The 25783-nt window shown below is 45.6% G+C and overlaps 1 protein-coding gene across 6 annotated transcripts in view; it reads right to left on the bottom strand.

The window, feature by feature from the left end:
- Positions 1 to 25783, bottom strand: part of ACTR3B (actin related protein 3B) — a 272968-nt gene that overhangs the window by 77982 nt on the left and 169203 nt on the right. Inside the window, exon 15 of one of the 6 annotated variants that reach the window (XR_013829941.1) lies at positions 3806 to 3853. The exons of 4 other annotated variants lie outside the window; for them this stretch is intronic. The gene's annotated coding sequence lies outside the window, so the exon portion shown is untranslated. Of the gene's footprint in view, positions 1 to 3805; positions 3854 to 24206; positions 25175 to 25783 lie in introns of those variants that run through there. One more of the 6 variants, XR_013829942.1, reaches the window with a different exon arrangement.

The following is a 25783-nucleotide window of genomic DNA, read 5'->3' as shown; positions in this document are numbered from 1 at the left end:
CTCTAGGTGGTCACAAACCACCGAGCTGATCTCCCTGTGCTATGCGGCTACTTCCCACTAGCTACCTATTTTACGTTTGGTAGTGTATATATGTCCATGCCACTCTCTCACTTTTTTGAATAAGAAGAAAGAAGAAGAAAGAAGCAGGGGCATCCCAGGCAAGAAGAATAGCATAAACAAAGGCTCAGAAACTGGAGCTAATTGGCCTCACACGCACACCTTGTATTTAGAAATGTTGGTCTGAATTACGTCTTGTGGGGTGAGTTGTATCCTCAGGGAAGCAGCTGAATATTTTCAGCTGGGTAAGTTATACAATATTCCTGGTGTACTTTTCCAGTGGACCTGATGATGGGCTAGCTATTCTCCAAGCTACAAGAAGAAAAGAATTCTCCAATTCTCCAAGAACCACCTAGCTGCCAGAGGACAAGCTTACCAGCATTAATATAATGTGTGACCTTCTGTAAGTTACTTCATCTCAGAGTAGCTTTTCCAAGAGTGAGGAGAAAGTGACAACAAGTTAGCAAATTAATGAAAGACATGAAAGTAGGAACATAGAAATTTCTTTACATGCCTCCCACAAATAAATTACATAGTCAGTATTATTGAGCTGCTGTAACCTGACACAAGGGCAAAGTTGGGAGGCATTAAGCTGTTTCAGTGGTTGGTTTTAATGAAAGTGAGAAAATTCAAGACTTCATTATTTTGAAGGCACTAATATTTACAAAATGTCTTAAGTTGATGTTGGCATCACAAATGAAAATTTTCTGCCCTCAGGGATTTCTGAATCTTTCAGGACCATTGAAATTAAAAGCAAGTGTGAGGCAGATGTTTGCTTGGGGAAAATCACCAATAAATAATAAAATGACAGGTGTCTCAAGATTTAAAATCCAAGATTCAATAATTTCTAACTCTGAATTATGGGACAAACTCAAAGCATTTCCATATCACTTACAATCTTAAGACAAATTTAGTGACCCAGGAAAAACTGAGAAATAAAAAGGGCACAGGTATCTCAAAAATGCTGCCAAGCTCGGATCCTGAAAAAAGAAACAAACATATACACAATATCCCAAGCCCATGAGAATCTTCTAGAAGTTGACAAAAGGGAGTTGGTAAATGATGGTACCTACCCCGTGCACAGTTGGTGGGAATGCAAAATGGTGCATCCACTGTGGAAACAGTATGGAGGTTCTCAAGAAATTACAAATGAAACTACCATATTTTCCAGAAATCCTATTTCTGGGTATTTATGTAGAAGAGTTGAAATCAGAATCTCAAAGAGATATCAGCACCCCTATGTTCGTTGCAGCATCATTCACAAGTCGTCAAGACATAGAAACAACCTAAGTGTCCATTGATGGATAAATGGATTAAGAAAATGTGGTACATGCGTACAGTAGAATATTATTCAGCCTTTAAGAAGGAAGTTCTGCCATTTATGACAACATGGATGAAGCTGGAGGGCATTAGGCTAAATGAAATGATGTAGACAGAGAAGGATGAATACCGTGTGACTCATCCTTCTTATATGAGGAGCCTAAAAAAGTCGAGTGCATACAAAGAAGAGTAAAATGGTGATTACCCGTCATCTCTTCCCATCAAACATTCCTAATCTGACCTGCAAGGACTTCTGGAGGCTGAAGCTCACCTGACGGCCTACTAAGGACTGTTGCTAACCAGATGTAAATTTCACAGACCACACACCAAGCTCCCTTGTACTTTTCTTCCCACATCTAGCATCTTGCACAGTGCTTCAAGGGTAAGATGCTGTGTCTTTAAAACAAACAAGGAGTGCAGACTCCTGGAGTGACCGCTGCTCCAGGTAACACATTGCCGTGACTCAATGTGACCAAGATGGTATTTCTGGAAATCCAGTAAGTGGGGGAGGAAGCTGTTCAATAAAGGGTATGTTTGGGGCCAAAGTTCTCATCCACGATATGAACAGTCACCAACCCTGATTGTGCTCATGGCCAGATGTAGACTGCATTTGACTTTTAAGGCCCCTTTCCCATCGAATAAAAGTGCCAGAAGACATTTTTCCACCTAAGCTTACTAAAATACAGGCGTTGGGCTCCTAAGACTTGAGAAAGCTAGTCCTCCCCACGCTGCTACAAGTCCAGGATTTTTACCCACTGGTCAAGATCCTATCAGGCAACCTCGGGATATGATGTGTCTGACACTCGGAAATGTAAGCCCTGTCCCTCAGATGGCTTGAGGGTCAGCCTTTTCCCTCAGCCCCCTCCGACTCCAGGATCCAAGTGGCTTCTCTGTTTCAGCTGATGCGGTGGCCTCATGACTCAGAGCCTGGACAGCCTGGACCTCCTTCCTCCTTCTTGTACAATCCACTCCTCAGAGGGGCCAGGGCTGCGGCGAGAACCTGCGCATCTGCCCGGACTCCAGCAGGACACTCAGAGCCTCTGGGGTGAACTGCCACATCATAGTGGCAGCTGTGGGGGGCAGATGACAACCCAGGGGGAAGGGCAGGTAAACCTCCATGAAGCCAACTTTGACCAGCGGCAGAAAACTTACTCTCCCTTCCCTCCAATGGACTGTTCCCAAGCACGATTCTCTGAATGGCCTGTCCAGCACCATCCAGGTGCCCCAAGATGTGACAGGGTGTCTTCTAGCAGCCCCATGTGAAGCAGGGGCAGGGCAGTCCCATGTGACCTTCTCTTCCCCCCACCCGCCCCTCACCACCGTTTTCCATCTTTCTCTGCCCTGGGATAGCACCTCTGCAGCCCACCTGTGATTAAAACTTGCCTTGGGTCTGCTGTCTTGGAAAATGCTAAGTCACCTGGTCTTCCATTCTACTCATTAAATGAAGTCCAACGTCTATGTGCAGGGCACCGACACGCCGGTGTGAGCAAGGGTGAGCTTGCACCAGACAGATCTCAGCTCAGATGTTGCTTTTGTTGCTACCCAGCTAGTCTCTCTGGATTTTATCGAGTAGGGACTTCATAAAAATCTCGCAAGGTAGTTAGACAGAAACTGGCTCATTTATCAGATAAAATACTGAGACAGAAGTTGATTAACTTCCCTAGTTTACACAGTGAGTGGCTGTGTTAGAAATCCCTCCCTCATAGACTTCTCCACAAATGTCTGCATATTGTTTGATGAGCCCAGCAATGACCACGGTCAACTGCAATGCTCAACTCTCCCTTGTTACAATAAAGGTTGATGTGCACACCCAAGTTCTCTGAATGACACTAAAACAGCCACTTGAAAAGTGAGTATTGCGTGAAACAGGTGTTTGGCATCGTGAAGACCAAAATAAAAGTTCTGTAAACGAGTTTAAAATCAAATGCCACACACTCTATACATCTACATTGCCAAAAACCTTTTGACGGCTGTGAATTTTTTGCCAGCCATATGCTAACATCAAAAATAAATCTGTAAATAAATAAAATAAAATTCAAGAATTAAAAAACAAAATCTGTAGGCTGCTGTCGGGCTTCATAGAAGGAGCCAATATCTCAAAAACGCCGCTGAGATCGTTGGCCTTGTTCTCAACAAAGCACAGAGAGCCTCTGCACTGCAGCTGGCATCGTGTGTCTGTCCCCATACAGAGCTGCCGGAAGCATCTGCAGAGTTCCGGATGCCAAGAACAACTGTGGATACATTATCCAAGCTTGTTGGAGTCCAACTCCTAACAGTGTTGAAAACTAACTTCCTATAAGAAGCCTTGCATATCAAGCTATACAAACATAACAATGGCCAGTGTTGTGAATAAAACACAGCTGCCCATACGCACCGGCTTCAATGCTATTGTATACATCCACTCTGCACTACACCGGGGTCCCCGAAGTTCCCCTGGTGAGTTTCTTTGAATTTCTGTGAAGTATCAAGGCTGCCACTGAAAAAACGAGGGAGACAGGATATGTCAGGACAGAGTCCGAGTTGGAAAAACTAACAGCTTAGGCCACTCCCGGGATCCATAAGTCACAGCAGAAGCCCTGCCCTGCCAGGGATTTCCCTAAACTGTGGGTGTTGGAACGTGGACCACGATGCTGTCTTCAGGTATCGGGCAGGTGAGCTGTCAAGACTGACAGGTGGGTCTGCTTTCCGCAGAACCCTCCAGAGCCCTGCCGTCCTTTCTGCTCATGCATGCTGTCTACAGTAAAGGGCTCGCGTTCCACACGCATGTTACTTCTGGAGAACTTCCCAAGGCCCAAGCACGGCTGGATCACACACCTCCTGAAAGCCTGCTATAGCAAGCACCACTCTGGATACCGAGGACGGGGCTGAAAAGGGTGAAAAGCCTCTGCCTTCGGGAGTGTCTGCTTTACTGGGGAAGACAAAACAGGAAAGAATAGAGACGCGATCCTAGTGAGTGTTCTCTCTACAGATCAGGATACATGCAATAGAAGAAATAAACAGGGTCACAGAACTCTGAGTAAGGACAAAGCCTCTCTCCTTATGCAAACTTTATTCGAGCTCCTCTGAGCCCTCCTCTAGACTAACCTTGGCCCCCATCCTTGCTGGGCCAGCAGAGCCCAGTTTTAGCAAGAACCCTGTTAAGTCCACTTGGAAAGAATCCCTTGCCCTTGGCATCTGACCCAATGCCTCACTCCCACCATCACCAGGTGATATCGGATCACCTGGCCCGCCTTCAGCCGAATCCTGCTAGGCCAGTTTGAAGAGCCACCACCGCCACCCCTGATGCCGCCTCCTAGCCCTTTACCATCCACAGGCTCCCCCAACCCTGCTCCTCGGCCATAAATCCCCACGAGTCAGTGTTGTATTCGGAGTCAAGCCCCCATTCTCTCCCCTATTGCGTTGACACCTATCACAATAGCTCTAATAAAGTCTTCCTCACCATTTTAACAAGTATCAGAATGTTTTCTTTAGCAAGAACCAAGGGAAGAGGTGTGTTGTCTTTTACAAGGTGGGTGCGGAAGGCCTCCCCAGTGAGCTCAGGCCTGAAGGGTGAGAGGGAGCCCGATGGCTACAATGATAATGTTTAAATGGAAAACAACAAGTGTTGGTGAGGATGTGGGAAAGCTGGAACCCTCATACATAGTTGGTGGGAACTGAACATGGTGTAGCTGCTGTAGAAAACAGATTGGACGTTCCCCAAAAAGTTAAATATAGAACTATCATATGCCCCAGCAATTCCACTCCTAAGTATATACCAAAAATATTGAAGACAGAGACTCAAATACACGTATACACATGATCACAGCAGCACTGTTCACAACAGCCAAAAGCTAGAAACAACCTAAATATTCATTCACAGATGTACAGGTAAACAAAATGTGGTATATACACAATGGAATACAATTCAGCCGTAAAAGCGACGGAAGTGCAGAGATATACCATAACATGAGCGAACCTCAGAAAACACCGTGCTAAGTAAAGGCAACCAGTCATGAAACACCACTTGTTATATAAGTCCACTTACATGAAGTTTCCACAATCAGTAAATCATAGAGAGAAAAAGCAGATTGTTGTCTTCCAGGGTCTGGAGAGAGGGAGAATGGGAACTCATTGATTCAGGGGTACAGGGTTTCCTTTTGGGGTGATGGAAATGGTTTGGAACTAGATGGGGCGTGGTGTCACAACATTGTGAATGTACTGAATGCCAGTGAATTGTATGCTTAAAATAGATAATTTTATGTTATGAGATTTTATATCATTTTTTAAAAGGTTACACTCTCTGAAACAAAAAGTACCCTAGCTCAGTCCTCCTGAGTCCCCCTGTTTTCAGCATCTCTAGGCCAAAAGAGCTCCCCATCCTCTGGTGACAGACCCCCTTCTCCTGGTTCAACTGCCACAGGAGGGGTCAAGCCAGAAGGAGGGGGTCACACACTGTGGGTTTCTCTCCTATCTTTGAGGAAGTGAGTTTAGAGCCAGTATTCACATCAGGGGATTCTCTGAGGCCCAAATACTGGAAATGGGAGTAGTGTGATCTCAGGCACTGAATAAACTTGAATTTGGACAAATTAATATCTCTGAATCTGAGGAACGATAGCACCCCTTCTTTTTTATTGAAATATAGTTGACTTACAATATTGTATTAGTTTCGGGTGTACAGCAAAGTGGTTCAGTTATATACATGTATTTTCAGATTCTTTTCCATGGTAGGTTATTACAAAATATTGAATATGTTCTGTGTGCTATTTAGTAAATCCTGTTGCTTATCTATTTTATGTAGAGTAGTTTGTATCTGTTAATCCCATACCCCTAATTTATCTCTCCCCCGCTTTCCTCTTTGGTAATCATAAATTTGTTCTCTATGTCTGTGAGTCTGTTTCTGTTTTGTAAATAGATTCATTTGTATCATTTTTTAGATTCCACATATAAGAGATATCATATAATATTTGTCTTCCTCTGTCTGACTTACTTCCCTCAGTCTGATAATCTCTAGGTCCATCCATGTTGCTGCAGATGGCATTATTCCATTCTTTTTTATGGCTAATACTCCACTGTGTATATGGACCACATCTCCTCTATCCATTCATCTGTCGATGGACATTTAGGTTGCTTCCATGTCTTGACTATTGTAAATAGTGCTGCTGTGAACATTGGGGTGCATATATCTTTTTGAATTATAGTTTTGCCCAGATCTGTGTCCAGGAGTGGGATTGCTGGATCCTATGGTAACACTATTCTAGTTCTGTAAGGAACCTCCATACCGCTTTCCATAGTGGCTGCACCACCGCCAGGTATAGTGGGTATCCTCAGCTTCAGTGGCAAATACTGGGGCACTGGCCATGCCCAACACCATGCCGAGGGCTCTGGGTGTCCTCGGACAACAAAGCAACGTGGTTCCTACTCATACACCACGCCCTCAGTCCCCATCCCTGGTGACCACACACTCAGAAGGCTCATCTGAGCCCCCGGTTCCTTGAAAGGTGAGGACTGCAGTGGAAAGACAGCCCTGGATCCTGCAGGGGAGGCGCATCCGAGCTCCTCCCGGCTGCACTCACTTTACTTGCTTCCTGTTTGGAAATGGAGGCCGCGGCAACGTGAAGAAGGCTCACGGCTGGGGAGGCGTTGCTTCCTCTTCCTGCTAAATACCGAGGCAGAGGCTGCGTGCACCCAGTGCACAGAGACTCAGATGAAAATCAAACCTCACCGCACAGCTGAATTCTTCTTCTGAAAACAACTGTCTTACACTCAGGTACACATACACTTTCCCTGGAGCCTCAGACTCCACGATTCACACTGTTCAGGTTGTAACATCTGCCAGTGGGCAGGGTACCAAGCCCCACCAGCTCTCCCACGCTGGGCTCGCAAGCACCAGATTCAGGCCAGTTCAATAAATTGAGTTCCCACCGTGCCCTCGACACTGCGCAGGGCCTTCCCACCCTCATGCTTCACAGTATCCCTGGGGGGCAGGGGGTACCTCCACTTCCCTAATAAGTAGATGGAGATTTGGAGATTCGGAAACCCCTAAGAGCAAGCTATTAAGGGGCTGCTCTGGGACCCCAGCCCCACGCAGCTTCCCCAAGGTAGCCACTGAGCAGCTGCACGTTCCCAGAATAAAAGAACAAAGAGTGATGGCGATAGAGCAAAACTCCATCAAGGTGGACCTTGCCCCTGACTGCTTCAAATTACTGATCAAATACTCAGCAAGAAATACAACTTTAAATGCTCCCAACTACGTACAATAACTCAAACCATGAACAATGCGTTGCCAGGTGGAAAGCTTTTGAGCACCTGCTTTAATGAAAATAATTATCATTAGCAAACTGATCAGAGTCAGAAGCTACTGCTTGAAAGTGCTTTCTCCCAAGGTGAGCATTCCCCCCAGGGAACAATGATCGTTCTTAATTCACTTAGACGTAAAGATAGGCCTTCCCAACCTACAGCTGACGTGGGGCTGCTTTGAGTGGGCACTGATGTTTCGCCAGCTCAGGATCCATTTCCCCTTTTTCTGATAAACAAAGAGTCGACCCCCCTGGACACCGCAGTCTCCTCATTCTCTGTCCCTTGTTTGGGCAGGGTTGTCTCCACCTGCTCCAAGGGTGGACATGTGACCCAGGCCCGGGCAAACCAAACACTCAGCTCTCAAGGCCGGATGACACAAGACCCAACACTTCCAATTCAGGGACATAATGTTGGCATTTTCAGTGACAAGATCCTCTTCTGCTGGAAGTGTTAACAGCGAGAGGGCTAGAATAAGCCTGCCACATTTTGTTAGGTGAAACAACCAGAGCCTAAAAAAATCAAAGTCTTCAAAGGGAAAGGGAGACGGGAGTGAAACACCTTGAATGGATTAATTATGTGAGTTCCTGGATCCAGCCATGCTTGAATCTATCCTTGGAAACATCAGTTAGGTCACCCAACAAATTGCCTTTCTTAATTAAAGCAATTAAAATTGGAGTTACTTGTAAAGGAAAGAGTCCCAGCCAATACTACTTCTTCACTTTCCAAAGAAGGTCAACCTTTTGACCATGGTGCAAATGTAATTTGCAGTCCACTCTGTGCAAATTGAAACCAACACCACACAAATAAGGACTCAATTGAATGTCTGATTAGACTTCTTCCTAGGAAATGAGTAGCATTTGTATCTTGCAGATAGTTCAAGGCTGGTAAAATGCCTGCAGAGACTTCCCGTCCAGGGTCACACGGCCAATTTATCTCTAAGTGAGTAAGGAGACGTGCCCAGCTGACCACCAAGAGTGGTGTTTCATGGCAAAGACACAAAGGAATGTGATGCAGGATGGGATATTGTCTCCTCCTTAGCTGTACAGCCATTTTTTTAATGAGAATTTTTAAAATATTTATTTATTTATTTTGGTTGCCCTGGGTCTTAGTTGTGGCATGCAGGATCTTTTAGTTGCGGCATGCATGCTGGATCTAATTCCCCGACCAGGGATCAAACCCGGGCCCCCTGCATTGGGAGTGTGCAGTCTTACCCACTGCACCACCAGGGAAGTCCCTGTACAGTCATTTTGAAACTTGGGATGTGCATCCTGCCTCAAGGAGACCTGGTGATACAGTTCAGCAACATAAGCTCGTGGGATACACCTGTATTTGTTTCCAGAATCATCTTCTCTATTAAGAAGTATCTGGCTGGTCCAACACACAGCACTCCCACTGGACAGAGGTCTGGACAAGCCTCCTGCAGGGCTGCTGAGCCCCTCGTGTCCGGCCCGGGCATGTTTGTCTCTAGCTTAGGTACAGAACCCATCCATCAGTTGACTCCAAGGCATGACACAAAGGGCAGGAAACAGGCAACTTCACACCAAGGTTGCCCTTGGGGAGCTGTCTCTCCAGTGGAGAGTAGCTCTCTGCTAAGCAAGGCACGGCCTTGCCCTAGAGCCCCAGGGTTCTTGGTCACTGCTCCTCTGCTGTGCTTGGAAGGCTTCGACGAGCATCCTTATCCTGTGAGGATACTCCTAGCACCGCCAGACCTTCTAGGTTCAGTGGCTCCAGTGGCAGGAGAACTTGAACTCCAGCCTAGACTCTGCTGAGCCTGCTTGCTCTGCCTCTTTTGAAACTGACGGTCTTCGCACTCACCCAATGAGTGGGTGCAGGTGATACTCCCAGAGTGGTATACGCTGCCGCCAGAGCCTGAAGAGGCACACCAGGCACAGTGCCTCTTTCTTAGCAGTAAGCACGCCAAGGTGCCATCTTTTCTCATTCGCCTTATAGGAGATTTCCTGCCATGCCCCAGGTCATCAGACCCCATAAGCTTCTTGATGTGACAGGCTCCCAGATATGGGCTTTTCTCTCTCATCCCCTGGCTCCTGTGTGAGCTACTAGGGCATTTCGGGTACTTGCTGTTGGTCAGATCCAATTAGCGTTTTGTCATCAATATTATGGAGCAGTACGGTATTGTGTGGAATATCGAGATGTTCGATGATCCCCTTGATCGTGAAAACAGTTGGAAGGATCTAAAGGGCCACTCTATTCCCAGGTGCCTTAGATCTGAGGTATGAGTGCAACGCAAAATGTATTTCCTGGGTGAAATCCTCTGTCTTGATCTGAAGTTTCCCTCTGTCTTTAGAATCTCATTACCCCCAATGAATCCTAACCCCATCTCTTCCACCTTCCCTTCCAATGCCTTGTTTCAGGTTCATATATGACAAAGCCAAATCCTTTGTATTTACTATTAAAAGCTAAATACACGTTTCCATCTCCCAGGGAAGAGAAAGCACGGATCAGCTGAAACCGAGGTGCAAAAATGATCAGGGAGCTCTGGAGCACCTCTGGTTTTCATGCAAAATCCATTTTTGCATCTGATGGAGAAGTGGCCTCAGCCATCGCTCATCCTGGATTACCCACATCGTTGATGCCACGTACGATAGATCTCATGTTCATTTCGCTCACTGGATGACAGACACATAAGAAGGGATTAACATAAAAGGCCACGTTGCACAGGGAACTTTCTCAGTGTGATTAAATTTTTGGATTAAAGCATACTTGAAGGATTTAAGATGAAACAGTCATTCCAAATGTAAAGGGCTTCTGATGTGGAAGTGGAAATAAACTCTACCAGAATTGAACTTAGCAGTTCTTTGTGTTCGTATATAATAAGAAACAAAACAAAAGAAAGCCAAGTGTGAAGCCCCTTTTCGATATGCTTTTGACAGAGGTCAATATCCATGGAAAATTTTTCAAGTTGGGATTTGCTCTAAGTCTGGAGGAGGAGTGAGGAGAGAGCAGCACGAGGGGCACAGGTACCGACCACGGAGGTCCAGGTTTGGTTTTACTTTCCCTGTGGACCACTGGCCACAAGCCATCACCCCAACCCCACAGGCTGTGTTCGCTTCTTGGACATGGTGCTTCACGGAAGCCAGAGAGGCTCCTGCCCTTTCCACTTTCTGTGTTCACGGGAGGCACGTCCATCTGCATGTGTGTGTCACTGACACACACGCTCCGCGGCTGAAACTACCACTGCGATCGATTCTTCTCCTGCTTCCACCCAGCTTAGCTGGGAGTCAGAACCTGCGTCGGCAACAAATTGTAAAAGGAATCACGAGCAGGCTCATGTCATCGCCCCCCTTGCTCAGCACCTGCTCTTCAACATCCTGACCTGCTGTTTCAGAAGCATTTTCTTTTAAAATAATGAAACTGCTTATCGGCATTTTTCAGGATCACTAATGCAGCTGTCTCCTCCTGGACCTTGTGATGGAAAGAAAAAAAATACAATACGATCTCCCCATTTGGGGGGAGCAGTAACAAGAAAATCTAATTTTATCTTTGCAAAGACATACTCCTGCTGCCACTTTGACCTGAATTATCTACTGGAGAAAGTCTTTGGACTAGAAAGAATGGCTATGTGCAGCTTTGAATTCTTTCAATCTGCTTTTTAGCCTATAAATTAGTACATTCGATTAAGAAGGCTATGGGTAGGCAAAGGGGTTATTTTTAATTAACCAGGTAATTAGCTATTTTTCAAATAATTGTTAGACATTCCCAAACTTTTATGGTATACAAACGCCCTAATTTCAGTTGCATTAATTTTTTGAGCTGACACCTAAATCTCTCTTTCTCTCCCTCTCTCTCTCTCTCCCTCTCTCTCCCTCTCTCTCTCCCTCTCTCTCTCTCTTTCTCTCTCTCTCTATCCCTCTGTCTACCCAGACAAACACACTTACACCTATACACTTATTTTACAGAATTAAACCTAGTTTTGATTTAGAGGTTTTAATGTTGCTTGAGATATTACTGGTGGTGTTGTAAAAGTCAGGGTTGTTAATACTTTAAACTAGTATTTATGGGATTTCCAATAACATCATGAAAAATACAATTATATCTCCTTTGTTCCAAATTCAGAGGGTTTTAAATTTTCTTCTCCTGTTCTTCTAAGGAAGGACATCTAGTACTTGGAGAGACCTTGTGCTTTCCCATGGCTGGTCATTTATATCACATCCAATTCTGTGCCAGGTTCTTAGAGGCGAACCAGCAACCGTTAAGCTTTCCTTTGTTTTTCTACCTTGCATATGGCACAGAGGAAAAATGTCTGGGAGTATCCAGGGCACGGAGCACAAAAAACTAATGATCTATATCAAGGGTGATGAATGTTACAATACTTTTGGCTGCAGAGGGGACCGAATGGAACCAATCTGAATGAACCTGAGAAGGAAGTTATTTGGCTCTATAACTGAATGTCTGCAGGTGGGGTAGATCTGACAGCTGGCTAATCGCAGCTCCCTGCTGTCATCAGAAGCACAGGTTCTTCTCTCTCACCTGTTCACAAGGAAGATGCTGCTTCCCTCATCTGTGCACAGCTACATGCTTCCTCAGAATGCCTGTGAAGAGACCTCAGTAGCCTCTAGTAGTTTTCCCAGAATGAGGAACATCCTTCTCCAGAAGGCTCTAGAAAAGCCTTCCTCACATCCCACTGGCCAGAATTACATCACTCCTTCCTCAACCAATCACGGGGCAAAGAGAAGGAGAGAAAAATCAGGCCACCCCTCGAGTGTGGTGTCCTTTCCCTGTAGCACTTAGACTATGAGATGAAGGGATAAATAAAATAAACTGAGCTCCTTTTAGGAAAGGAAAAGGGAAAATATTTGCCAGGGACCAGCCAACAACACCACTCCAGGTGCTGAGGCAGAAATAACGTTATTGCATCTAATTTGAAAAGACAAATGCACCCCTATGTTCATAGCAGCACTATTTGCAATAGCCAGGACGTGGAAGCAACCTAAGTGTCCATAGACAGATGAATGGATAAAGAAGATGTGATGCACGTATATACGATGGAATATTCCTCAGCCATAAAAAAGAACGAAATAATGCCATTTGCAGCAACATGGATGGACCTAGAGATTATCACACTAAGTGAAGTCAGGCAGAGAAAGACAAATATCATATGGTATCACTTATATGTAGAACCTAAAAAAAAAAAAAAGATGCAAATGAACTTACTTACAAAACAGAACCAGCCTCACAGACAGAAAACAAACTTATGGTTCCCAAAGGGGAAAGGTGGGGAGGGATAAGTTAGGAATTTGGGATTAACAGATACACACTACTATATATAAAACAGATAAATAACAAGGACCTACTGTCTAGCACAGGGAGCTATATTCAATATCTTGTTATAACCTATAATGGAAAAGAATCTGAAAAAGAATATATATATAACTGAATCACTTTGCAGTACACCTGAAACACTGTAAATCAACTCTACTTCAAAACAAAATAGAAAGAAAAAATGTATTGCAGAAGGGACTCTTCCAGAGCTCTATAAACAAATGGCTAGACCAGGTCCCAAGCCAAATGAAAGCACGGCCCAGGAGGGTAACAGATGGACAGGCTGGTGTCTTGCAAAAGGAATGGTGGGGACTGTGGCCAACTGGGATGTGCATGCCTTCCTAGGGCGTCCCTATCCAATTAAACAGAGGTGTAGCCCTGCTACCACTCTGACCTGAATTATCCACCAGAGAAATAGTCTTTGGACCAGAAAAAATAGCAATGCGCTGCCTGCCCCATGCCCAGGACCTGTCCCCTCCCCCTTCTCATCCAAACCTACACGCCCCTAATGCTTCCCCCCAACCCTATCCTCTCACCCCCTCTCATCTGTGCTGTGGCGCAGACCCACGTTCCGCATACCATGTAAATCCCATCCATGGGCCGTTCGGGGTTACCCAGTCGGCAGGCAACCACGTGTGAGCACAGACACTACAAATCGGAACTTTGACACCTTTGTTTTCATTGCTTAGGGCCCTGCCCCAGCTTATACTCAGCTTCTGGAACTCAACCCCTTGAATACAATTGAATGATCTGCACAGGCTTTCTCTGCATCTGAATGTACACTTTGCCACTTACGAGCCCTTCATTTTACAGACGAAACATCCCAGGCTCCAAGATGCACATCCACCTCCAAGCGTTTTGTGAAGACTGCATGTGGATTTATGTAAAACACCACGCCCTCCCCTCTGTGCATGTAAGTACCACCACCCACACCCCCTCCCCAGGGTTTAGCACGTGGGCAAAGCGAAAGCAAAGGCTTGAACTGTTCCGTCATTTTCTAAAGAGGTCTCCCCAAGGTCTCCCCAGGGCTCCAGACTCCAGCTGCTTGGGCCTTGGGTGTGGTGTTCTCAGGCTTCTCCCATGAACGCTGTCTCTGAGGCCAGCCTGCCACCCCCCACGTCATCCTCTGCCCTCCCATCATGAGGTTACTCTAGGGCTGCCCACCAGATGGAAAACCAGAGAGCAGGCTCCCTTTCTGGAACGTTGCTCCCATCACGTCCAGAGCATCCCGGCCCAGGGACGCCTCTCACGGGGACAGGCAATGTGGACAGCACACCTTCTGTCTACTAACCGCGGTCTGGTACATCCCGGGAGACCTCTGCTGCATGGCCGTGTTGACCGTTCTCCACAAGCCTCCCCTACTGCATTCATTCCACGTTTGCTTAGCAGAGGAACAAGACTCCACGATGCAGCCATGCTTGATGCCCTTTGGGTTGAGAAGAAACCTGAAATACACATCATGCCTCCTGCCCCCCTAGCTCCCACACGAATGGAACCCCCATCTCCCAGACTGCCACGGCTGCCACTGAGGATAATAAAACAAAAAATAAAAGATGTGCATACAGTTTCTAAAACAGTAATTTTTTAAAATCATTCATCCTTTGATTCCCCCCATCCAGTGAAATTACTGGGCAGCTGGTGAGGTACCCATTTTATAAATAAGGATGGTGGGGCAGAAGGAGGAGAAACGATTTGCCTTTCAATCCTCACCGTGAGTGATGGATGGAGTTGGGACTCAAATCTAGGCCTGTTACTTCGGACTACAGTTTTTTTCCATTTTATATTCCACTTTATCCCCTCATCTACGAATCCATAAACCATTACTTCACTGCTTCTTGCTTTAATCTCCCTTTGTAAATCAAGAGTAAAGATTCCACGCAAAGCTCTGAACCACGTCCATTTCAGCCTGAATAAAACGCTTCACCGGCGCTTACATTTCGAATTCACTGTGGTCCACACCCGAGTTCACACCCTCCGTCCCATTCAAGGTGACCACGCGATCCACAGGCAGCTATTACCCTCCAGAGGACCACGAGGGCCCTCGTATTTGGGGAACAGAGTTACACTTTAGTTTTTATTTTATGAGTTCAAATAAGGGAAAGAGTCATGCCAGCTGAACATAAAAGTGATATTTTAAGGAAAACCTGAAATTGTATTTGGCCCTTAATTTTTACCTCTGGTTCTAACATGACTTTTCCCTCCAGGTGTTTGCGTAAGACTTTTTCCAAGAAGAAGATCTAAGTGTGAAATTCTTTCAGAGGAGCGGGCCCAGTCTTGGGTCCCACTTGGCAGGAGGGCAGTAGGACGAGGTGACTCCCAGAGGACTTGTGAATGAGTAGGTGTGAGCCGTGTGGCTCACACTCTGGTAGACTTGGAAAAATTAACACGTGGCTGTAAAGCTAAATTAAAATGTCAGATTTGAGTAACTCTGCATGGCTATGGAAAGAAAACAAATTAGCACTGAGCAAGCTTCCAGCTCTCCTCTTAAGAACAATTCTACATTGATGGAGTGTTTTCAGGTTGCCCATTGTAATCCCAGCTTTGTCGTTACACAGCCTTCTGAAGGGGGAATGGCTGTGGGCTGAGGCCGGAAATTCACGCTCAGTGTTAGATGCTGACTTGACACCTGGTAAAAGTGGGAGCCCTCAAATGGCCTGAGGGCTCTGAGTCCCCTACCCGCTCCAGCCGAACAACCCTCCTGTCGCCGGGACCAGGCACGGTGCCTGCTTATGCGTGAGTAGTGGGTTTCGGTTCCCTATCAGCCCGTGGAATTATTCAAACCAATTTCATCACTTCATGGGAACCGGGGTCACTCCACCCTCCTGTCACAACAAAGCCTGCCTCTCACAGCCCCTGTGCATTCAGTCTGTTCCCAAGTGCCACCCCCCTGTGGCCCTGCGTGGTGTATGCTGTCCTCCCTGCCCACTCCCCCCAGCTCTGAGTCTATGGGACCAGGAAAGCGCCCCACTGATCAGTCTCTTCGTGGTGACCATCGACCATTCGTCACTTCCCCCACGCTTCTTCCTCTAATCCTGCTTTTTCTCCCCATTCCATTACCCATGGTTTTCTTTTCTTGCACAATGATAATTATGATAAATTTGCCAACCACCATACTTGAATTTTTATGGAAGCTGACACACATATGTTATATAATCCACCCTCCGAAGGAAACTACAGGTCGTCCCCCGCAGGTCTCCTAATTGGTCTTTTTTTCCTCTAGCAGGGAGGGCAAGAACAGAAAATGTTCCACCAGAAGGCTTGGGTTCATCCCCTGACTTCTGCTTACTATTTATGTCATCTTGGTCCAGTTATTAAACCTTTCTGGGTCTCAGTTTTCCCACAGACAAAATGATGATAATAATACTCACTGCATAGAGTTATAGTGATATTTTAAAAGGTAATGCGTTATGAGCTTGGCACAGGACTTGGCACAGTTTTCATTCAAGTGCTTACTGCTAGAATGTTTGAACTGGACAGCCCCATCGCCCTAGCTTCATGGTCCTTTCCCAAGGCCTGGGTTCGAATCCCCACTGATGGAAACCTGGAGACGTACACTCACTGCACATACACAGCTCTGCACCTCCACTGTCCTTCCCCTCTCTAGATTGATAGAGGATCTCATCCATGGTTTCTAAACCTACATGAACGTAAGAACCATCTGTCAGTCTTTAGAGATATACAGATGCTGGAAGACCACTCCTGTCTCAGCATCACTCAGTCTCCAAGGATAGCAATGTGCAGCCAGGATGAAGATACCCTGGGCTGACCCAGGTTCATTTCCGCACCAATGCCCATGAGTCTGTTATCCTGTATTCTATTTCCGTCTGACTGTCTGAAATCCAGTCATTTCATACCCGGTGATATGAAGCCAGTGGCCCTGTACACAAAAATAATTAAATGCTGCCTGATGAACTTGGATATGATTCTCAAGAATATTCCCTGGACTAGAAATGAAACACTTTGACTGGAGAGAGTGGGTTTTAACTCAGCCGCTGGGGAAAAAGAAACAGGAATTGCAAACAAATTCCCAATTCCCAAATTCCCCTTCACGCCCAGAGAGGAAACTTAGAGAAGCAAGTGCTTATTTATGAAGGAGTTTTCTGTAATAATCGTATAACTTTTGCCTCATGCACAAAAGACTCTGAAAAGATAGCCAAGTTGTTTGAGGTCTCTTCTATGCAAGATGGATTTAGATACCTATAAATCTCCTAGACATGACCAGACAGCATCAATAAACTTGAATGATGGCCCAGCACTAACATAATTAAGAAGAATTAATCCTCCAGACTCGGCAGCAGTAGGTGTGTTGTCCGTAAGAGCCTTGTCAGCACTTCAAATATTTCTCAGCTGACAAAGATTGGACATTTGGGAAGACAAAATAGATGTGTCTTGTCAGACACAATCTGACAAGATCTCTAAGATGAATCAACCTCCCCACCCTGGGGAAGAAAAGAAAAAGAGTGTTAGGAAAGCAGAGAGTGGGCAAAGCTTATGTCCCCAGACTCTGGAAGTCAAAAGAACATTAACTTCACAAATAGAGCTGATAAGGAAATGACCCAGAGTGAATGCCTGTTTTTGGGGAACAGACCTGGTCCATGACAGCGCTACTCAAAGCGGCTTGCTGACAGTGCCAGTTTGCAAAACCTTCCAGTTCGTGAGGAGATAAGGAGTTTGTGCCAGAATATGTCAACTACATCACTAAATGCACTAAAAGTTCAGCTAACTTTTTTTTTTTCCTGGTAAGCATTGCATTGCTTTACTCTTTGATGCAAACTCCTGATCCCATCAAGGACGGGAAGTCCTTGCACTTGGTGGAGTGACCCCTGGCCTCCCTGTAGTGGAGGCTGTGATTTGCTGTCCTGCTCTCCTTTCCAGGACAAGGCATTTACTCCTCTGTCTGGATGGAGTATTAGCTGCTCACGACTCATGGCTAAGAGAATCTCCAGGAGTTATTCTAGACCAGGATTTCCCTCTTCTGCTCTGTCAGACTCCATCATCTGTTCCCAAGCACTCTTTCCCACACCAAGTCTCAAATCATTTATAAAACAGCTCCTTTCGGGCTTCCCTGGTGGCTCAGTGGTTAAGAATCCACCTGCCAATGCAGGAGACATGGGTTTGAGCCCTGGTCCGGGAAGATCCCACATGTCGCAGAGTGGCTAAGCCCGTGTGCCACAACTACGGAGCCTGTGCTCTAGAGCCCGTGAGCCACAGCTACTGAGCCCGCGAGCCACAACTACTGAAACCCGCGCACCTGGAGCCCGTGCTCCACGAAGAAAGAAGCCACCGCAATGAAAGCCTGCGTGCAGCAACGAAGACCCAGTGCAGCTGTAAATTAATTAATTAAAAATATTTTTAAAAACAAAACAAAAAAACCGGCTCCTTCCTCTCTCCCTCCAGCTGTGTGTGGGGGGGGGGGGATTTTGGTGGGGGAGTGTCAAGGGGATGAGAAGGTGGTACTTTTAAGGTCTCCAGGCCTAGTTCCTGGGAAAGACGTACACCCCAAAACTAAAATCTGCTGCCACCTTTTGGTGAAACAGAAAAATAAAATTCTTTAAAATAGAGAAAATGTATTTCCTGTTAAGATTTTGAAGAAGAAGAAAAAAAAAAAGTTGAGTACCCTAGAACAATTAATATACTTTGTACTGTAGACTGTGGTTTTGGTCACTACTTCTGACGCTGTGAATATTAACATCAGTTCTGGGAATGAATTTTAATATTAATAAAGAAATATTCAACTTAACCAAATACCTGACAGGATTCCTCATTGACTATTGTAAGGAGGGTAGACAGCTAGAAAGATGAACAGATTTAAGTATCTTCCAGAGCAAGAAAGAACAGAAGTGTCTAACAATTCTTCAGTGTGTGTGCAGACAAGCTCCGTGCTGCCTCCCGTGGAAGGCAGGTGTGAACACACTGCGTGTGCCCACCTTCCCGACACAAGTCTCCTCGCCCAACTGCACACCCAGAGCGCAATCCTGGACCAGCATTTTCCTCTCAAAGTCCAATCACCACCGTATGACTTACCCAGACAAAGACCCCAACTGTTGTCAACAGGTGTCTGGGCTAGGATATTTCTTTTTATTCAACGACCAAAAATTACTTTATTGCCATTGCAAAATATCCATTCATGTCTTCTGAAAATGAAATATCTTTTACTTACAATGTTGTGTTTAATTTCTGCTGTGCAGCAAAGTGACTCAGTTATTCATATATATATATTTTTTCATCTTATTTTCCAATATGGTTTATCACAGGATATTAAATATAGTTCCCTGGGCTCGGATATTTCCGATGCGTGGTGTCAGAGACCTCCCTGCGTCATGTTTAATTGAAATATGCCTAGAGCTACGCCTGAAATTCAGCTAGAGATCAATCGATAGTTATTGAATAAGCGGGTGTGAATACGCATGGTATTCTGAGAACTAAAGACGGAGCTGGGAGGGTTTTTGTAAAGTTGGAGGGGGTGGGGGGAAAGATCACCTGAGGAAAGAGGGGAAGCAGTGAAAAAAGGTGACTCTGAGATGTCAGGCAAAGCCACGCTGTCCCCGCAGAACAGCCAAAGGCAGAGTCAGGCTCCCAGCCCGTCCCCATACCAGCCCCGAGCTACCACAGCACTGTGGAGGGCGTTATACCCCACAGACCCAGGGAAGGTGGTGCTCCGGCAGAGCATGGGATTGAGAGCTGCTGTGGGGAAGCGTTTCATTCAAGGGCTCCCACAAGGATGTAAACACCTCACCGCCGTCTCTGCCTTCATGGTCACATGGCGTTCGCTCCCCCTGCATCTCTTCCCATCGTCCTCCCTCTGTGCTTGTCTGTCTCTTTGTCCATAATCTACCCTTTTTATAAGGACATCAGTCATAGTGGACTCGAGCCCACCCGAATGACCTTGTCTTAACTTGATGACATCGGCAAAGACCCTATTTTTAAATAAGGTCACATTCTGAGGTGGGGGATAAGGACGGAGCCAGCCTCTAGCTGCCCCAGAAAGGGGGAAACTAGAAAGTCACAGAGACAGGACTTCAGATGAAATAACCCCTAACCCACACCCTTTGCATTATCCTATGCTTCCTCTCACAACTATTTTGCCAGAATTCAAGCTTTCTCTAATCTTTCTTTCCTCTTAAGGAATATTTTAGTGTCAAGTCTCTGACCTGGAATCATATGACGTTGCTTCGCTAAGCTCCAGGGCAGCTGTCTGTAAATGCCCGTACTATGCTTGTTATGAATTTCTCCAAGACACAGGCACTTTGCCCCAGGTTCTCTCTGCTCATAATCTGTCCTCAAAATAACATTCCTCTCATTGTCTCCTCCACCTTCCGAGCAATGGAAAGTAGAGCAAAGTTAAGTCAGAAATCGAGCTGCATAAAATCACAATCACAGTGATCAACTTGGTATTACGACCGCAGACCAAAATTCACCGGGAAGAAAAGTCCCGACACCTCTAGACAAGACTGTCAAAAGTTATTGACTCCATCTCCCTAGAGGGCATTCAGCCGGACGCTACCACTTGTCTAGCCAACGTGGGTCCACCACCTTCCTTGCACACACGCAAAAAAAACCTGCATTGGTGCAGAAGTATGCTGGAAAGCGCTCTGTTTACACACCCTCGGAAGGAACGAGGTAACCTCTCATTCGCACGACTACACTGTAAATATATTAGAGCTTGTCATGTCGTAGAAGAATGACAAATGAGATTTAGTGATATTCCTGGTGACGAATGCCACGGTTGAGAATCAGTTGTAAAGAGCTCTCTTGGTAGCCTGGAGCCAGATGTTATTATCTTCTTATGAATTCAAGAACTCCAAGAATAAAAGCTTAATGTATGAATAAGCTTTGTTCCTGCCATGATTTGATGGATACGAGGGACAGCGTCCTTGAAATGGGTTATTATTTTTTTACTATAGGGTAAGTGAAATCTCGGTAAAAGACAAAATCTCTCCCCACCTCGCCTGCACTTGCTCCACCCTCACGCTTACACACATGGACATGCCCTTGAGAGATCTGCAACTAACCAAAGGAGGGAACCAAGAGGTTACAGCCGTCCGACAGTGTCTAACAGTGGGAGGTTGAGCTGCTTCAGCAGGTGGCCACTGTGTAAAGAGCAGAGATAAATGCTGTGAGTCTGAGGTGTGAGCTGTGAGCTGGATAGACTTGGCCACAACCTCATCTGTCACCCGGCTTCACACACCTCCACACTAGTTAGAGGTCCTGCTATCAGTGTCAGCCTGAGTTCTGCATATTCCTCTTACCTCCGTGTACGGCTCTTCTAGAAAATGGCCACACGTCCCTTTAGGAAGGGGCTAGGGAATATTATTTTAAATATGGGCAGAGAAATGACACAGTCCTTCTTCAAAGGAACTCAGCTTTCCATTCGATCTAAGCATGAGAGTTGGCTCAGATACAGAAACTTGGTGAGGGATCAAAGTATTTCATCAACACTCTGATGTTTTTCTGATCACAAAAATCAAGCAGGATAGTCAGCACCTACACGTCTTGTCCTAAGATAATCATGAGTTACTGGCCAGAACTGCAGATTTCTGTGGGTCAGAGAATCTTGAAAAAGTCCAGCCTTTTTTCATCACCAGAGCCCCCTGGGGGTTGGGATCCTTGGTCACCTGTTCAGCCTTGTGGCCTATTATGCTATGTACATCCACTAGCTTCTAACACTTAAGAAATGCTTCTTGCCTTCTGTTTTTCCGGAATCCTATCATCCTATTGACCACAGGCAGCCCGGCTCCTTGGCAATATTTTCTACTGTCCATGTTGGCCTACAGAGGACAGCCACCACTGGCTTCTCAAAGATGCTGGTGGCTCCCTCGCTCATGCCGTCTTTAACACCATGGTGAATGAGTGTCCTCTGCGCTTGTTTACGGAACAAGAATCAGATTTCCTTCTCATGCAATAAATCCACTCCCATTGCACACTTCCCCGAGCCTCCTGAGCTGTCCTGAGAATCCCTGGCAAAAGACTTCTGGAATCTCTCATTTACTGCGTTCCTCCTCACATTCAAACCTCAAGGAGTCATCTCAACCGTATATCAGGACCAGCTCCAAGAGTTCCTGCCAGTAATCTCAGCTGTGAATCACAGAAGGATGCTCCCACATTCATCAACTTGCCACTTTTCACCTTGTATTCGATCCTTCCCACCATCACCTTCAATATCCATCCCCACGCATTCTCTTGCTTCCTATCAGTTCCTATCACCCAGTCCTACAAATTTTCCACTGAGTAGGCAATCTTCCCATAGCAGAAACTGTATTTCTCCAGTTGGACTATACTGAACCCTGATTCAGCTATTACTGATCTGGAGACAATGAGGGAGACGGGAACCGATTTTGAGGGAAAGCATCATCTTCAAGGCATCAGCCTAGCTAAGCTCTCGGCATGGTCTCCAGGTCGCGGTTGAAGCACCCTCTGGTAAGAGGGGCTACACTGCTTTTTCCTGCCTGGAGGCTTCAGGAGGACCCAGGAGTTCGAAGTGGAAGAGGAAGTGGGAGCTACATGAGGAGCAGAGGGTCCTTTACAGGAGACCCACATCACTCAGAACTGGGGGAACACTGTCCTGGAGCACGAAGTCAATCAGGTTTTATCGCCAACCAAAACAACATAATCAGCCGATGTGTTAATTAATTTACCCCACTGAAACATCTCTCCCCAAACATCAAGCATGAGTCGGGAACCACCCCAAATGTACCTTTCAAGTTTCAGTATTCAAGTTCTCATACGTTTCAAGCCTTTGCAGGAAACGTTCATCCTTATCGTTTTTCAAATGAACCCAAAATACGAGAAATTCATCACACTGCTATCTTAAGTGCTCTAACTGGGTTTTCCTTTCTGTCACTAGCCCAGGAGAGTGGCCCAGCAACAGATAGATCAGCAAGGCAGTAATTCTCAGGGCAGCCTCGCAAAGCCACCTCCATGGCCACCGAGAGACAGAGGGATAATGTGCAAAGAAGGCGTGGTAATTCTCTGGCTGTCACAGGCTCACGGCGGGCAGCAAGAGCAAAGACCGGGATATGTGTGGTCTTTACTCCCGACAGGCAGGAATATCAGTGCTATTAACGTGCCGCTGTGTTGGGTGGGGACACTGGGGGCTGGATGGAGAGTCATTTGTTAAGGGCTCCATTTAATCTCCTGTCAGCCCATTAGCATATTTAAACAGTTTTCATCTGGCTCCATCACTCATTAAAACTGCTGACAAGGATGGAAAGTTCTGCTTTGTGGGGTGAAACATGGCAAACAATATGGATATCAACTGATATATTGCAGGGCAGGTGTGAGTCTATGGAACCGGAGAGCCGAACCCCACAGGTGAGACATTACAGAGCCAGACCTGCATCACTTTACAGGGTGAGCACCGTCGCCCCCTGGGCATGCACCACTCACATGCACACAGCATCTGACCCGCTGTGAAAGGTCACATGACTTATTGATACAGAATATCTTTACTAGACCTTCACGCCTCCAGGTATATAGCAATTCACAGTTGTTGAGATCTTTTCTTATCTGTTGTTTCGCTTTATCGTCACAAAAAGAGAGGCAAGTGCAGTAGCCTTTGACAGATCAGGGAACTGAGGTTCAAAGCTGCAGTGACTTTCCCAAGTTGAAATGTTACTTTCTCCTCATTCTGTTCCTCCTCCTAACCTTCTTTCATCTTTTTCATGGTCATTCTCTCCATCTTCATGATCATTTCCTTCTGCCTTTAATTATATAAAGAAGTCCTACAAGTCAATATCAAAAAACAATTTGATTTAAAAATGGATATTTCGGGCTTCCCTGGTGGCACAGTGGTTGAGAGTCCGCCTGCCGATGCAGGGGACACGGGTTCGTGCCCCGGTCCGGGAGGATCCCACATGCCACGGAGCGGCTGGGCCCGTGGGCCATGGCCGCTGAGCCTGCACGTCTGGAGCCTGTGCTCCACAACGAGAGGCCGCAACAGTGAGAGGCCTGCGTACCACAAAAAAAAAAAAAAAAAAGGATATTTCTCCCAGGAAGATGGACAAACAGCCAACAGACATACGAAAAAATGCTCAGCATCACTAATCATCAGGGAAATGCATATCAAAACCACAGAATCACCTCACAGCCGTCAGAATGGCTGTCATCAAAAAGGCAACAAATAACAAGTGCTATCCAGGATGTGGAGAGAAGAGAACCCTTGTGCACAGCTAGTGGGAATGTAAATTGGTGCAGCCACTATGGAAAACGGTATGGAGGTTCCTCAAACAATTAAAAATAGAACTACCATATGACCCAGCATTTCCACTCCTGGGTATTTACTGGATGTAAACAAAAACACTAATTTGAAAAGACTGCATCCCCATAGTCACTGCAGCATTATTCACAGTAGCCAAAACGTGGAGGCAACCTAAGTGTCCATCAACAGATGAATGGACAAAGAAAATGTGGTACGTATCTATACAATGAAATATTACTCAGCCATAAAAAAGAATAAAATCTTGCAATCTGCAACCACTTGATGGACCTAGAGGGTATTATGCTAAGTGAAATAAGTCAAACAGAGAAAGACAAATACCATATGATCTCACTTATATCTAAAAACAAAACAAACAAACAAAACAAAATGAAAACAGACTCATAGATGCAGAGAACAAATGGGTGATTGCCAGAGCAGAGAGGGAGGAGGAGATGGGAGAAATAGGTGAAGGGAAGAGGTGCACACTTCCAGCTATGAAATAAGTAAGTCAGAGGTGTGTCACGTAGAGCAGAGGGAATATAGTCAGTAGTACGGTAATAATTTTGTATGGCGACAGACGCTTTCTAGATTTATTGCGGTGATCATTTCGAATCCCTATATCGTACGTCTGAAACTAACATAATATTGTGCATCAACTACACTTCCACTTAAAATATAAATAAATAACTATGACTACAATAACAGCAGAAGAAAGGTATCTGCACGTCCTAAGAAGTTCCTGAGCTGGCAGCACCTGAATAATCTCTCTTATTTGCAGCACAAGACCCTACGTGGGTTCTCATCCACTTTCCACCATACATACCCCTCCCAAGTCTCCTCTGACAATGGAGGAACTTATCTAAACCCCATGAGATGGTCATTTCATCTTCTCAAGGAGCTTTAGGAGGGTCTCACAGCTGTTGCTCATCTCAGATTCTTAGTGTGTAGACGGTGCCCAATGACTGAGTGACCAGGAGAAGGTTTGCTCAGTTGAGTCTCAGGGAGATTCTGGTCCGTCTGGTCACATTTCATTCTGAATATAAACTAAATATAATACATATAAATATATCACCTCCTTGTGTTCTGCCTTATTTTCCCCATTCTTTGCCCTAAATCATGGACTTACATCTTATCTACTAATTTAGCTAAATATGTTCTTACTCTAATGAAATAGATTGCCTTTCATTTCAGTATAACCTAACAAGAATTAGGAATGTGAACATAAAACTAGATTGAAAAAGCAAGTATCTTCTATCAATCTTTTTATTAGTAGGATTATTATGTATGAGATATAACCTATCTATGGTAGGCAGCTTGGTGAATTTTGCATAAGTGTGTGTGTGTGTGTGTGTGTGTGTGTGTGTGTGTGTGCGCGCGTGTGTGTATTCACCACCCCGATCAAGATTCAAAGATATTTCCAACACCTCAAAAGCTCATTCATGCTCCTACCCAGTTAATATCCTCCCACCAAGTTAAACATTATTCTGAATTCCATCCCCATACGGCAGTTTAACAGGTATAAATGGAATCACAGAGTGTGTCCTCTTTTGTGTCTGGCGTCTTTGCCTCGTCACTACGTCTTTGAGATACATCCAGGTTATTGTACATGTTGCTAGTTCATTCTTTCTTATTGTAGTTGTCTGTTGCACGTGT

Source organism: Stenella coeruleoalba, assembly GCF_951394435.1.
Source record: "Stenella coeruleoalba genome assembly, chromosome: 9".
Taxonomy (NCBI): domain Eukaryota; kingdom Metazoa; phylum Chordata; class Mammalia; order Artiodactyla; family Delphinidae; genus Stenella; species Stenella coeruleoalba.
This window is presented reverse-complemented; position numbering and strand designations above follow the sequence as displayed.